Raw genomic sequence first — 15,721 nt, 5'->3', positions numbered from 1 at the left:
TCGCGGACAAACATTCTCGAAATACTCTTATGACTGGCTAGTGCCATTCCAACCGGCAGGTGTCCTGCAACTAATTTATAATGCATACTGAGCACCGCGTCTCGGATGCTGTGTGGAATACAAGCTAGAAGAAGAAAAGATAAGGTGACCTGCAAAGTCTGGATCTCGACCAGGGAACCTTCTATGATCTGTCACCTAGGATGGATCGCAGGTATTCTGCCAGGCTGCTCCAGAGAGGGGTTTGAATGGAGATTTCTGCTGTGGAAGGTGGCAGACACGGCAGTGTGGTGACAGAAGGTGAAGAGAACAAAGCAGGCTGGGAGAAAAGCGTACTCGGCTGCAGACTGGCCGGCAGGGGGGTGCGGGCTCGTGTAGACCCTGGGAAGCAGCAGGCGCCAGTGCACGGGGCCCACTACCCACCCCACTCACGGCGTGGACACTACTTCTTCCTCCCCCCCCCCCACACCCCATGAAGTCTCCATCAAGAAAAAGACGCAGAATGGAAGTCTGCACAACCCTTCATGCTCCGCAGAGTCAGGGTCCTTTGGTGCAAGCGCAAGCACTCTCTACCTCTCTCTCAGCCTTGGTACAACAGTAAAAATGGGGCCAGCTTATATTATAAAAGAAAATACACTGGATCAGCAGACAAGCCCCATACTGGGTAGTCCAGCAGTAGCTAGCTGCATGCTCAAAAGACCAGTAGTTGTTTAGATCATGAAAGCTGGGAGTTCCCAAATGTCGCTGGTTTTGAGTCCATGTTGGAAGTTGAAGTCTGGTGGCACCAGTAGACAGCAGCGGTAGCGATAGTGCCACTCCCTCAAGGGGAATCTGAGGAGGCAGGTGCTCGCTGCTTTTTCCTTGGACCTCTATATCTTGTGCTGCTCTTTAGGAAGATCCATGTTGAGGGTATATCTTCCACCCTCAATTAATCCAGAGGCGTGTCTCCTATGTGGCCAAGCATTCCTGCTGACGATTAAGAGCGACCACACAATGTAGGAGGAAGAATGGAGACTGGGTCCTTAGAGCTCAAGACAGGAACGACAGATTTCATCAAGCCCCAGGTCTCCATTGTTCCCGCGCTTTCTCCAAGAATTAGAAGACCGGCTTTCTAAAGCGTGGAATCAGAAAGCTGGTCCTTCTAGTCCGTCTCTCGCCGAACACTTGGGGTCACTAGGAAGATTTGGGACCAGAGTCTCTGCGTCAGTTGATCTGGGTGGGCCATAAAATCTTGCAGTGCTAGCAAGTTTCCGGTGGTGAGAAACTAAAATGTCCAAGCATCAAGTAGGAACATGGAAGAAAGTAAGGAAACTTCACTATATTCCAGAACCGCTCCAAGAAGAGCGATCCTTTCATAGGAAGTGGGTTGCCAGGCAGTAGCGAAGTCTCTCCCAGCGCACCTTGGGGAAGCAGATCTGAGATCGGTATCAGTCAGGCAGAAGCCTGACTGAGACTTACTGCTTGGTTATGTACATCTCTAGATGCCCGTCCCCAGCTCTTCTGTGACTGGGTAAGACAGTGCAAATGCAAGACCTCCATCTTGTATTCTTGCTGGGGCCATTTTAGGTTTAACTAGAATTTAAACTCTTTGATGGAGAAGTCCATGGAAAATACCCAACTCTTTTCAGAACCGTGCTCCGGATGTCCTAGCTAACTTAGCTTCTGTCAAACCTCCTGCTTGTTCAAACCTTCCTCTCCAGTTAACTGATTATCTTAGCTTCTACCAAACTTCTTGCTAACATAAAGTCACCCCAACCTCCTTAAGTTGCCAACAAAATGCCAGGATAGGGTGTCGGCCTTCAAAAATCCTGTGTTTTGGACACTCTAGGCTACACATAGGTCTCTAAATACCTGGGTGTAGTCCCAGCCAGCTGGAATAAAGACTTCCAGATGGCTCTAAGATACCCTCCTCCCCATAGATTATGCAATTGCACCAGACTGTGAGATTGAGCAGTGGGATGAAGCAGCCACCACTGCATTCGAATAAGAACAATGATACTCTTATATCTGTAATGGTTCCAGGACATAATAAGTACCTTGGTGACCAGGCAACTGTGTGCACTGTGAAGAATGACTAAGTCTTTGGTGATGAGAGCATTCCGGTAGTGATTTGAAGTGAACGGATGACTTAGAGTAAAAGAATCCTCCTCCCTAAGGTAGGAGCTGAGACCCTAAGGACCTGAATGGGAAGTAACCTGCCAAAACCAAGCTCCAAAAAGAAAGAAAGAAAAGAATGGATTCCCCAAGACAGAGGGCAACCAACTCCTCTGACTGATCCAGACTCACCCACGCCACCTCCGCGCCCCAACAAGATTTAGTACTCTCTGGACTGACTAAGGAGAGACTGGACAACGAGAAAGAGCCCTTTGAGATTTAAACTAACTCCATATCCTCTCTCCCTACGCACAGATTTCCCTTTCTTTCCTTCTTGGCATGGTTTCTTCTTGCCGTGGGTTCCTCAGAGAACCTGGGAGACTTTAGATCAGATTTGGTGGAAAGAAGGGAAACAGCCTCTTAGTACGGTAAAGTCCAATCCTGCTTTGGACCTGTAGGTCCTGAGACAATTGCTTTTCTAACTGTGCCAGGCAATGCTACTAAAGCTTTAAATCAGGATTAAGTATTTTTTAACAAGTTGGTTTCTAAGGGATTTAGTCAACACAGAGGGTCACAATGTGTCTGCACTCAATTCATGCCATGCTTGAGTGGGACAAAATGGTATCAAGGTCGTGTTCTTCTTCCCACAGTGTCCGTGTGCCCCCAGGGAACAGCGCCACCTATGGGGATTGAGCGCACCTCCCCATTCCTTCCACTGCATAGGATTCCTTTCCAGCTAAGAGTTTATACCTAGGAACCAAGGGAAGATCAAGTAAGATTCAGGTGACACAGTTTGGTGGTTCCAGTTGCAATTTATGAAAAGACATATGAACTCCCATTCACTGGGTTGAGACCAGTGGATTGTTTCTTCTGTTCTTTATTATTTAGGGCCTGTATGCTGGAGGATTATATCTCTTATATCCATGTTAAACTAACCTGGATGTTTATTTGAAAAAAAAAGAAAAAGGTAATTGCCTATAACTAATCTGTGAGGTGTGTGGATGCCACAGGGACTTGTTCCTGATGGAGGTTGGGCTCATTTCATCATGACACTAAGCTCACAATAAGCAAAAGACAAGAATATGGCTTGATGCCATGTTGGCTGGTGACCTCATCAAGATGTAGGCAACCATGTCACTTGGGTCACCCGTCATGGCTAGTTACATCATCAAGATGGTGAAGACAGGGATTTCACTACCATCTTGGTTCATGAAACTGTGTCGTATGAAACAGAATGGTGGAGCCCTTAATGGAATCACTGCACCCCTAGAATTTTCTACACCACAGGCATTCAGTCGCATGCCCCAATCCTCTTCTTCTTTTGGGTTTTTACCTTCTTGGATGGAATCATGGCAGTATCAGATGCAGAGACCCCTACAACAGAGGCTCTCATGCCAGGTGATAAACTCAACACATTTTTATAATGAACTACAGAAATCATACCAGACCTCTGGGGTGGATTTTTGTTTTAACACTGACAACTGTTTTGCCTGATGTATTTAATGGTTATAAGAGGAGACTTGGAGTTTTCCCAGCCATGCGCCGCCAGTACTAGCCATCTGCCAGTGGGAGCTAATGAGTTGAGATGGCTTGACTGGAAAGCTTGTGGGAATTTGCAGTGACCCAGGGAAAAGGCAGGAAGACACATGGCAACCAAGACCCATAGGACAGATTATCAGTTTCTAGAGACACTGTTGCTGAGTGAAGGATGTAAAAACGGGACTTTTCTTTGTGAAGGGTTTCCATATGAAGAAGATGACTGGATGAGGTCAGGCACAGTCGAGCACACCTTTCATTCCAGCAGCTGCCAGGCAGAGGCAGGCAGGTCTCTGTGAGTTAGAGGCCAGCTAGATTTACAGAGTGAGTTTCATACTTACCAGGACTATGGTAAGACCCTGCCTATAAATAAATAAATAAATAAATAAATAAATAAATAAATAAATGCTAGATGATTTATTATAATGGAAAAGAAAGCTGGAAAGCAAGCAAGATTTGCAGGTCTACAGAAACTATATCTAAGGAAAGCAAGAGATGAGAGTTCTGTATATGAAATGTCTACTTAAAGAGTCATTGGTCTACAGAGGGCCTTAAAGCAGAACAGGCTGCGTTGGGAGAGAATGGAGGAAAGCTGGCAGGCTGACCAGTCCAGCTGACACTCAGGCCTAGGACCGAAGCTGTGGGTTGACCCACACCCCAACATCCATCTCATCTATGGACTGTTAAAACATGAGAAGGGGATGAACCCACTATCTCAAACTGCAGGATCTCCATGACACAGGACAACGGCAGAAGTCTGGGGCAGCTGGTATGAGAGCCTGTTGTCAATGGTGTGACAGAAGATAGAGGCCTTGAACCAGAACTCAGGGCAATGAGCATTGGCAAATGAAGATGAAAGGACTGAATGTGTGTGCAACTCAGCGGGCCACATCACAGCTTCCACAATGAAATTTTTTTCTTTCTTCTTTCTTGTTCTACTTCGTTTGTTTGTTTGGTTTGGTTTGGTTTGGTTTGGTTTGGGTTTTTTTTTTTAATTTTGTTTTGTAGTGGTAGGTTGCAAGGGTGAAGTGCAGATGGGATGGGGAGATCGTGGGATCGGACACATGATGTGAAAACCACAAAGAATAAAGGTTAATAAAATAAGGAAAAAGAACTTAAGTGACATAAAAAAGAGTCATTGGTCTGATCTGTGTAGTAATTACAAGGATTGACTTAAAGAACAAAAATGTATGCATTTAAATAGATCTTAATCTATTTAAAAGTGCTCATTTCTTGTCCAAGATTTATCAAAATGTTACACAGTAATTAAAAGTACCGGACTGGTGTAGGTGACTTTCCAGGTGTTCAGTAATCGTACTTGGAGACTATACTGTTAAGTCAGAGGAATTACAAAGGGAACAACAATATTACTTGCAGTCAACTAGGTCTGGGGAAACTATAGCGAGACACCTGTTACCTTGTTCAGGGAGGTCATAGGGACCCCACCCAGTGAGCTGTAGCCAGTGCCCAGTCTACAAAGAGCAAGGTCTACATACAGGGAAAATTTCAGTGCAAAGCCATAGTCAAGTGAGGCCTTTGACCTCTCCTCACACAGATGGAACAACTGGCCAAAGAAAGACTAGAGGAGCCAACGTTTCCTCTAGACAAGTGACCTTCACGTGGCCTTGATAGTACCCCCAAAAAGTGATTAATTTGGCGACCTTGCGTGGTCTTAAACACCAAACAGGAAAGTATAACCAAAGATTAAAATGATTGGTATGTTTCCTTAACAGTCCAAGGGATTGCACTCCCTGGACATAGACTTAAAGCCAGAGACTTATCCAGACAGCTATTTTTCATTAATGACGTTCTTCTTGATAAGAAAAATGTTGCCCAGGTATAAGACCTTGGTTCATTTCTGTACCTACCTGCAGCCAAGATAGACAGACTCCCAATTGTTTGATCCCAAAAATTAAATAATGGCTAAATGTATTCTCTATCTAGGAGCCATTCGGAAGGGACATCACTCTGATTCTCACTTTAACAGCTGTCAAAGTGCCTAAAAACAGATGTTCAGTTCTTCACTCTGGAGAGCTGTCTTGCAGGCCAAAGGGAAACGAGGACCCAGTAGATGGGCGCTCTTGTGAGCCCACCAAGAGATTCTAATGGACTTTGTGTTATGCCCAGATCATGAAGTCCACCCAAAACCAACAGGAGACTGAGTCCTGTATGTAAAATTATTCTTACACAAGTTTGCAAACTCTGGCTCTCTGTGTCCAACGTATTGGAGTGAACAGAGAGCCCTCAAGCTCAGTTAGGGTTGGGTTTTTATAGTAGCAAAGGTGGGGGTGAGGGATTTCTAAGGTTCAGGATCCCTGATTGGCAGACATTTGTCTAGGGGTGTCCTGGTGAAAAGCGATGGGCATGTGCTGGCAGGGGATCCTATCTACAATGGTTGGAACATTAGGAATTTCCTTTGGATGGTCTGTTTCTGGGGGGTGCCTGGGTGGTCTCAGTTTGTGGTCTTTCTGGAACCAGGCATTGCCTCGGGGTAAACTACTAAGACTCAGGCCTCTATTGAGCTTGTCGCGGCTGGGTCCTACTTTTCCGCCTTCACAAGTACCAGTAACAGGTCCCAGTCATGGGTCCTGCTTGCCCATGGGTTTAAGGAGATATTATTGGAACCTAAGAACCATTAGCTATCAGATTTTTCCAGGGCAGTGACCAGTCTACCAGGCCCTGTAGCTCCGATCTCTTGAGTACAACCAAATTGTAACTATAATCCTGAATGTCCTCTTTGGTTCTGTGATTCTACATAAAGAACCAAGCTGTCTTTTTTATTGTAGAACCATTTTAGTTCAATGAATTCATTAATTGACAACTCTGGGCCTACTTTTTATTTTTGGTTATGTTAATGGGCACAATAAGTAGCCATTTTTGTCCCCCATGCCAGGGAGTTCCCTTTTGTCTCAGCATTTTAACCTATTTTGGGCAGGGAGCATGAGATGAAGTGTTCATTTCTGAAACTACTTTGAATTAACATTAGAGTATTGCTATTAGGGCCCAAGTAGGCTGAAAGGCTAGCCAAAGGTGAGGATGGAATTCAGGCAATGGGGAACTCATCAGAAGCATCTGGTTCTCAGACTCTGTTGAAGAGACAGGGAGAATTCACATCAGCTGGACTGGTCCTCCTCAGCTTTCAGCAAGTTCAGGGTTTGCAGTCGTTTGGAGCAGGTTGTAGTCAGCAACTGATGCTTAGATGTATCTGCCCGTCAAATGGAAACCTATTGAGTAAGTTTAAACTGGGACCAGAAGTTACAATTTATGTACTCAAAGAAAATTAACCCATTTGAAACTTTTAGCCCCATATTGAAATCCATATCATAGAAAAAAAGCAAACAAAATAGAACAAGAAAAAAGAAAAGAAGCTTGTTTAGAGTCTAACTGAAATTGCCCTCACCAAATAATCCCCAGTCACGTAACAATTTAAGGTTACTAGAGATTTCAGAAAGTTAGCATATGTTGGTTGAATTTTAAGGAAGAATTAAAATGTATTAATAAAGAGGGAGGGAATTATGAGACACATTTTTTTTTTCTATGAAAGTAGGCTAGTCTACAAAGGATCAGTAGTTTGTAAACCTCCTCTCTCTTGAGAAACTCCGTACAGCATCTGTCTGTCTGCTCGCCTTTGGACATTCCGAAGACTCGACTCTGTGACATCCTTCCTCTTCGGGTTGATTGTGAGTTCACCAACTGGGTCAGATTGTGAGGTCAAGCTTCCACTAATGGAGTGCGGTACAGTCACCACGTAGTGCCTCAGAATAAAAAGTAAGTGAACTTCCTTCGGCCGTGTGGATGCGTGCCTGGTTTGGGTCACAACCTTCCCTATTTTCAAAGTGAAACTGCCTTGCCTGATGGCTGTCATTTCATTTGTGTGCTTCTTTCTGTGACAGTAAGAAGATGACTTTCCTACATATCAGCTTCCTAAGCTTGCTACCATGTAGTCATGTAAAACTCTTTTAATGCCTTGAACTTTAGAGAAAGAAAAACTTTATTGTACCCCCTGTGGATTCAGTTATTGAGTCTGAATTAAGTTTATGGTTTGAGGATTAAGAGAAGAAATGATACCCAAATTTATTACATACATGGGAACTATCGCAGGTATGGAAAGTAAATATGCCAAATGGAGAAAGTTCTAGAAGCTTCTATTCCTTCTTCACAGGGGATGGGGAGGAGATAGATGCAAGCAACTTGGAGAAAGGAATGATTTTTTTTTTTTTTTGACTTTTTGAGACAGGGTTTCTCTGTAGCTTTGGTGCCCGTCCCGGAACTAGCTCTTGTAGACCAGGCTGGCCTCGAACTCCCAGAGATCCACCTGCCTCTGCCTCCCGAGTGCTGGGATTAAAGGCGTGCGCCACCACCGCCCGGCTAGGAATGATTTTAAGAGAGATGAAAAACCTCTGGAGGTTTGCTGAGCATTTTGAAAAGCCTGTCTGGTGTGTAGACTGTTGGCCTCCCATAAAATGAATTAGTCCCTGCTTGATGCGATTCTAGGAGGGGTTCAGGGAAACTCTTCACTGTTTTAGTTTGGGAAGGTTAGGTTTTACGTAGATAAGGAAAATTGAGAGAAAGCTCCTCTCTGCATTTGCTGTTTCCTTGTGAGCTCTTTGTCAATCCCTACCTCCGGTGTTTGAAGAAATTAACTTGGAAAATTATTGAGAAAAGAGAACACGGAAGCTTGGGTAGAAAAAGAAAATTTGCAACCAAATTTAAGCTCCCGGTTTGGGGCGTCATGGCAATGCGGGAACAGGGAGTGTGTGGAAGAGCTTGAGGGAAAAGGCGTTTTAGATAAATGAGTTCAGTGTGTGAAAGGTCAGGACAGCAGGGGAAGAGGAGAGAGAGCTCTGGTACTCGGATGAGTAGTGAAGAATGTGGTTATTGCTCACCAAGCTTCGTGGCCCTTGCTTTATTTTTCCAAGAGCAGCCGGAAGAGATCCACAAGGAAATAATTCCAACTGTCTTAGGGTTACTATTGTCGTGATAAAACACCATGACCAAAGCACCTTGAGGAGGAAAGAGTTTATTTGGCTTACCCTTCCACTTTGTGGTCCATCATTAAAGGAAGTTGGGGGACAGTGACTCAAACAATGCAGGAACCTGGAGGCAGGAGCTGATGCAGAGGCCATGGAAAATGCTGCTTACTGGCTTGTTCTTCCTGGTTTGCTCAGCCTGCTTCCTTATAGACTGAAGACCAGCAGCCCAGGGGTTAGCCCTCCCCCATCATTACTAAGAAAATGCCCTACAGGCTTGCCTACAAGCTGAACTTATGGAAGCATTTTCTTAATTAAGGCACCCTCTTCTCAGATGACTCTAGCCTCTGTCAGGCTGACATAAAACTATCCCTCACACCAGCTAAACTCAAGATCTAACCACAGAATAGTTAGCTGTGTGCTTACGTGTTCTACCAAATAAACAGAACAAATGGAAGCAAACACCCCAAAGTAATAGATGTCTTCATGATGATGATGATGATTCATGTACCCCCAGTTAGGAGACTGAGACTACAGCCCAGTCTGAGACTCTGTCTTTCATTGGTCTTTTTAAGTAAATTGAGAAATTGGTTACAAAGTAATAAACAAAGGAGGAAGTCCACCAACAGGCATCCTTTGTGTGTTTATAGCAGCTCAGCACAATTCTAATGTGTCCTGCACAGACGCCAATCTCTAGTTACCGGGGACTTTTAGTCTGTGGGTTGGATATCATTGGACTCAACTAATTGCCCATTAAAATATTCCAGGAAAAATAAAAGTCAAGAAAGCCCCTCAAATCAAAATAAATTCACGACTGAGCGCTGTGCTGAATTCACAAGACTCCAACAGCAGCTAAAGAGGTGATGGCTTCAGATCGTTGGAGTCTAAAAGTAGAAGGCTCTTGTGTTTCATCTTGCTTTTTCGTTTTGTTTTGGGGACAGGATCTCCTGTAGCCTAGAAGGCTTGTAGCCCAGAAGGACCGCGAACTCTTGGTGTTTGAGGATGACCTTGAACTCTTGGTTCTCTACCTCCACCTCCCAGTGATTCCACTCTTTCCATCCGTCCTAAACTGACTTTGCAAATTTAGTAATCATTTTTTTTTTCCAGTCTTAAGCCAACTTTTTACTTTCGCACAAGCTTTCTTTAAAGCTTGCCGGCTGAGAATTCTTTCTGATTCCCACCCTCCAAACATCAGTGCGCCTCCCTTCCTCATTTGCGTAATAAGGTCCTCTGAGTTCTGGCTGGACATCTCTATGGTTCTAGGGTCGTAGGAAACCTAGTAGCGTTCACACGGAGGAATCATTGACCAACCTGCTTCTTTCCAGCTCCCCAAATCTACATTTTAGAAATCTCTGTAAATTTTGATTCCAAATTAGTAACTTTTTTGTTATACTGAGTCTGTTATTTTTATTGAATAACCCCACCCCTATTCAATCACATTTCGTTTGACTGTTACGTGATTACCCCTCCCCACCATCTGGCCGCGTGGCCTAATGGATAAGGCGTCTGATTCCGGATCAGAAGATTGAGGGTTCGAGTCCCTTCGTGGTCGTTGTGTTTTTAAGAAAAAATTCTTGTTTTACTGTTCTGCTCTCACCTTCTAGAGATTTGAAAAATATTTTTCTTCCTGTAACTCTCATGTCATGCCCTGGAGCTCTTGCTTAACTGTGTACTTGGGGTGTTGACTATGTAATAAGTGCTTTGCCAAGAAGAAGGCAAAACTATCCCAGGATTTCCTAGACAAGATCGTGCAAGACACTAACAGACATACAAATATGGAAGGGAGAAACTCATCTGTTCTCAACGCTAGGAAAAGGCCTACAATCAACGAAGGGATGCTGAAGGCAGGAGAAATAGTTTTCCTCAGAGAAGAGACCCCTACTGGTTATCCATTGTTAGGTGGTCAGTCCTGAAATAATAAGCGGTAAAGTAACATTATGTGGACTGAGCAGCTTGTAATTTAGATAGTAATCAGAAGTAGCTAGAACATTTAGAAGTGTGTGTGGGTAAAACAATTAAAGAAAAAGAGGCCACGAAGTTGCAGGGATGGGGGACAGACAATACATGGGAGGAGCTGGGGTGGAGGGAGGAAAGAAAAGGGAAAATAGATGCAATTATATTTTAATTATATAAATAAAATTAATCAGGTTCTCAATGAATCTCTTTCTTGTGACTACGTCAATAAAACCAATGGGGGAATGAAGAATTAAAAGGTTTGTAGCCTTCTGTAAGAGGTGAGCAAAAGGCTGAGAAAGAGCCTGCGGAGCCCAAGTTTGGTTCTTTGATAGCCCAGGATATACCGGAACTCACCAATCATAGAAATCTGCCTGCCTCTGCCTTCCAAGTGAGGAGATTAAAGACATGCACCAAATTCATTCCTACTTTTATTATTGTTTATTATCATTATTATTATTATTATTATGATTATTTTGAGACAGGGTCTCATTTTGTAGCCTAACCTAGTAATCCCATCTCAGTCCTCCGAAGTCCTGGCACTGCATGCATGAGCCAATCTGTCTGGCTTACACTGTGTAATGTTTAAATGAGTTTAAACATTCAACCTCTTCTATCATTTGTCACTTATTTTTGGTGAAAACATGCAAACTTCTTTGTTCTGGATATTTTGAAATGTACAAAATGCCTTATTCATCATCTATTGTAGTAAGGAGGCCCCTTGTTTGTTTACTGGCTGCCCAGAAACTGAAATAATCACACAAAAACTGTATTAATTAAATATCTCTGACTCTTTCTAAAGGTTCGGCTATGGAACCTTCTCAGGTTTTACATGAATTTAGCACACTACATTAGCCTGCCAATTTGTAGTAAGGAGGCACCTTGTTTATTTCCTGGCTGTCCAGAAACTGAAATAATCACACAAAAACTGTATTAATTAAACAATTGCTTGGCCTATTAGCTCTAGCTTCTTATTGGCTAACTCTTACATATTAATTTAACCCATTTCTATTCTGTGAATCGCCACGTGGCTGTGGCTTACTGGCTAAAGTTTTGGCATCTGTCTCTAGCAGGGCTACATGGCTTCTCTCAGTTTAGTTTTCCCTGCCTGCCTCTATTCTTTTGCCCTATCAGACCAAGCCAGTTTTCCTTATTAATTAACCAATCATATTCACAGCATACAAAGGTGAATCCCACATCAATCCACAGCCATCCTATAGTCAACAGAACGCTAGAATACCTCAGTCCTCTCTAATACAAGTTGGTGCTTCTTCTCATCCTTGTATCTTCCCAGACTCAATAACCACTATTCTGCTGCCAATTACCAGAAGTTCAATATTTTATATTCAACACAGAGTGAAATCATGTGGTACTTACTTTTCTGCGTCTACCTTATTCGCTTAATATAATGGTATTAACTAGGGACAAGCGTATTGACTACATTGCAAGACCTTGGGTTTTCATACTAGCTTTGCAAGAAAAGGAGGAAGGGGGAAAGGAGAATGAGGAGGAGGAAGAGGAGGAGAAGAATTAAAAGGAGGAGGGCTTATCCTATCCTTATTGTTGCAAATGACAAGACTGAAGTCTTTTCATGACTGAACTCTCTTTCATGGGGTCAATGTATCACATTCTCTCCATCTGCTCATTGCCTGGTGCTTAAATGACTGTAGACAAGTGCTCTGGTCCCTTTAACACGCTCATCTCATTTCCTTAGGCAGCATACCCAGCTAGAGGACAGCTAAGAAGACTCTTGTCTTCCCTGTTTCCAAAGAATGAACAACTTTTTCTTACATCACCACACTTGGGTGGGAATTTTCACTTTTATGTCTGTCTCTACCAAAAAACCTGACTGCTCTCTGTTTATCTAACAACTTTCCTATTAACCCGGTCCCCCGGAATGAAGGTAAGTGGTTTCACAAATATTGGGGAACACAAAGTCTCACTCCGTAGGCAGGCTGGTCTAAAAGCCAAGAGGAATTCTCCCTAAGCTTCCCAGGTGTCAGTCACCTCGTGTGGCACATTTTCTGTGTAACAATGCAACAAACTGAGATAGAAAAGCCAAAAACTGTGTCTCCCAGGAAACTCGGAGGAAAAAAGAATGGAGTGGAAAATCTGTTGCTTAAAGCTCCTCCTAGTTGTGATCCATTCTCTTCCAGGACCCAGAGAAATAGCAAGGGCCAACTGTAGTCCAATCAGGGTCGAGATGAGTTTACCTGTGCAGAGTCCACAGTTCTGGCTCGCAAAGGTGTTCCATGCCCAAGCCACGGCGTCCCCGGAGCCCAGACCCACCTCGCCTTACCCTCCTCTGCCCAACCAGACGACAGTTGCCAGTTTTCAGGTCACTGAACTCAGGAAGGAGGAGTAAAAATTAACTTTCCCCTGACCAGATACAGCGATCTTGGGGTGGAGTTAGACGTCAGACACCAAGGCTTCTCCCGAATCCCTTCTAGCACGCTGGAGGTTTTGGTGATTTTCCAAAGTTTCCTGAACCAGAAAAACTGCCTAAGGGCTCCAGAGTTAACCTTTGTTCGCTTCTCTTGACAGCTTTCGGGACTGAAGGAGGCTTGGTGTTTTTCTAACAGAGTCTTGAACATCGTTTGTAGGTGTCTTACTTTGTGTTACGAACAGAAACAAGGCACTTGTATTAAAAAATTTCTGCAAGATCAATTGACTGATTAAATTTCTGGAGCCATGAAGATCTGGAAGGCTGCAGGTCCACAGCCCAATTATCGTGGGCTATCTTTATACTTTAAACACCCATCTATTGTCCTCTTACGCGTGTGTTCTAACATCCCTATTCATAATAATTGAATCTTTTTTGGAATGTACAAACAGAACTCCAGCTGCTAGTAACCCAAATCCACTGGCAAAGGCTAATGTCATCAGATAGCCAATAACTAGAAATTCCCTGCCCTGTTGTAAGCTACCTACCTGATATTATCATCAATGTTTGGTTGTTGTTGTTGCTGTTGTTTAGGTTTTTAGACAGTTTCACTCTATATCCCTGACAGGTTTAAGACTCCCTCTCAAGCTGGCCTTGAATTCACAGATGTTACCTGACTCTGCCTCCTGCGTTCCGGGACTAAAGGTGTGCACCACTGGCCCAGTCACCAGTGTTTGTCTGTGTTTACAGATGCATTTATTTTTCTTTTATGTGAGTGAGTGTTTTGTCTGCATGTATGTTTATGCACTGTGTATGTTCAGTGCCTGCAGAGGCCAGAAGAAGATATTGGATCCTCCGGAGCTGGTGTTACCAATGTCTGGGAGCCACATGTGGGTGCCGGGAACCAACCTGGACCCCATAAAAGGGATACAACACTGGTGGTGACAGCCCCATCCACCCTCATCAAACCAGTAGGTGTGTGTGTGTGTGTGTGTGTGTGCGCGCGCATCAAGGGACCAAAAAACCAAAAACCTGCAACTGTCCCTACGGCTTCAGCTCAGTACAACACAGTACGCTACAGACCCCCAGTTGCTTTACCCAGTCACTGTTTGGTTCCTTCATCCTTTTATCCGTCAGTCCATCCGTCCGTCCAACCCAGTCCTGGGCTTCACTGTGAGGGCCCTGCCCCTTGGTGGCTCACCCCTGCTGGTCCAGGCTGAATGCATGTCTGTAGCTGTACAACTAAAGAGTTAAAGTATTCGGACCCAGAGCGGAATTATCAGGTGCAGTTGTGAGTTCCATTAGTTCCCTTACCACCCACCACACCTGTCTATCAGGTACTACCTTCAGATTAGACTTTAAGCAGACCGTTAGCTTCCAGGAAGCCAGAAGTTAAGAATACTGCCCAACAGCATCTGGAACCTAGAGGAGAGATTTCCCTACTTCGCTGTAAACTGTCTTACGTACCCACCAGTACAACTTGGTAAATGCCTTAATTTATTAATTTTCTTTGTTCTGTGTTTAACCTAAATCCATGTTCCTGGGCCATGGTCACTCATATTTGGCTCAAAAATAAACTATCTCTTATTCTCTTTAAAGTGAAGAATGTGTTTTTCATTTAGAAAGGGAAATCAGAACTACTTTGTATACTTCAACTAACAAACCATCTGGACTTGTGAATTGTTATTAAATAAATTCTGACAAAATGGAAAAGCACAAAGGGGTTTGTGTTTCTGACATAGTGTATCTACAACGAGGAAAATTCTCTTAGGGAATTTTTTTTTATTTTTAATCTGGTAGCTACGTCATGCTGGGAATTTGTAGCATTTGGGAAAGTTTCTGAGGAAAAGTGATTTAAAAACAGGCACCACCTCCACCCCACCACACAAATACTTTACTTTTAAAAGCGAAGGGTTTGGGGAGAGGCTAGTCATCTCACAAGCTTTGGGGAAGCTTTTTCAGAAGGTAATCAGGTCCTAGTCTGGGAATATGAGCATGCAAGAAAAACAGGATAAATACATATATAGGATAGGACCTAGAATAGAAACCACGTGCGCTAGAGTAAATTCTGACAGGAATTTAAAATCTTTCTTTTACGTGATCTGTTTTGTTTTCTTGGGAAAAAAATAGTTTTGTGGAGGCAAAATATGCAGAGCACGAAGGATTTCGGGGTCAATAGGACTGGAAGGGAAAGGGAGAGGTAGGAAGACAGAAAGAAGGAAAGAAAGATGGAAAAGGGGAAGGAAAAAAGGAAAGAGCAATGACAAGACAGAATGAAGGAAGGAAAGAGCAAGCTTTTGTAGGGAAAATGGAATCAAGTAGCTGATTGTACTACCCTGCCCTGCCTTTAGCGGGGCGAGCGACTAGCGCAGGCGGGTGGTTCGGACAAGGCGGTGAAACCATGATTTATCTCGCGACTCCTGCAGGGGGCGCTGTGGCGCCTGCAGGACTTCAGGGTTGGGACACTCGCTGCGGGCAAGGCGCGTGGCCAAACGCCGCGGGGTAGGGAATCTCCAGTGACCGGACCCCCGGGACGCGCCCGCTGCTCGGTTTTCCTCGCGGTCCGCAGTCGCCTTTTGAGTCAGAACGAGTCTCGCGTCCTCAAAACCACAGCAGTGCTTCCGCTTCTAGCATCAATGTCGGCTGACCCATTAGAAAGTTTTCAAGGTCAGTTTTTTTTGTTTTGTTTTTCAAAGTCAATTTTTAAAGATATGCGTTTCGGTATTTCTTAATTGTGAGCTCAAAACGGTGTCTGTTTTTAGAAACTGAGTTAATAAAAAGATTCCTG

The 15,721-nt window shown here is 43.9% G+C and overlaps 1 non-coding gene across 1 annotated transcript; it reads left to right on the top strand.

Annotated features, from left to right (window-relative positions):
* Window positions 1–10,076: 10,076 nt before the first annotated feature.
* Trnar-ccg (transfer RNA arginine (anticodon CCG)) lies at window positions 10,077–10,149 on the top strand. Its single transcript has one exon. It is a non-coding gene; the product is annotated as a tRNA-Arg (tRNA).
* The last annotated feature ends 5,572 nt before the right edge of the window (window positions 10,150–15,721 follow it).

The sequence above is a fragment of the Chionomys nivalis genome, chromosome 13 (assembly GCF_950005125.1).
Source record: "Chionomys nivalis chromosome 13, mChiNiv1.1, whole genome shotgun sequence".
NCBI lineage: Eukaryota > Metazoa > Chordata > Mammalia > Rodentia > Cricetidae > Chionomys > Chionomys nivalis.
This window is presented reverse-complemented; position numbering and strand designations above follow the sequence as displayed.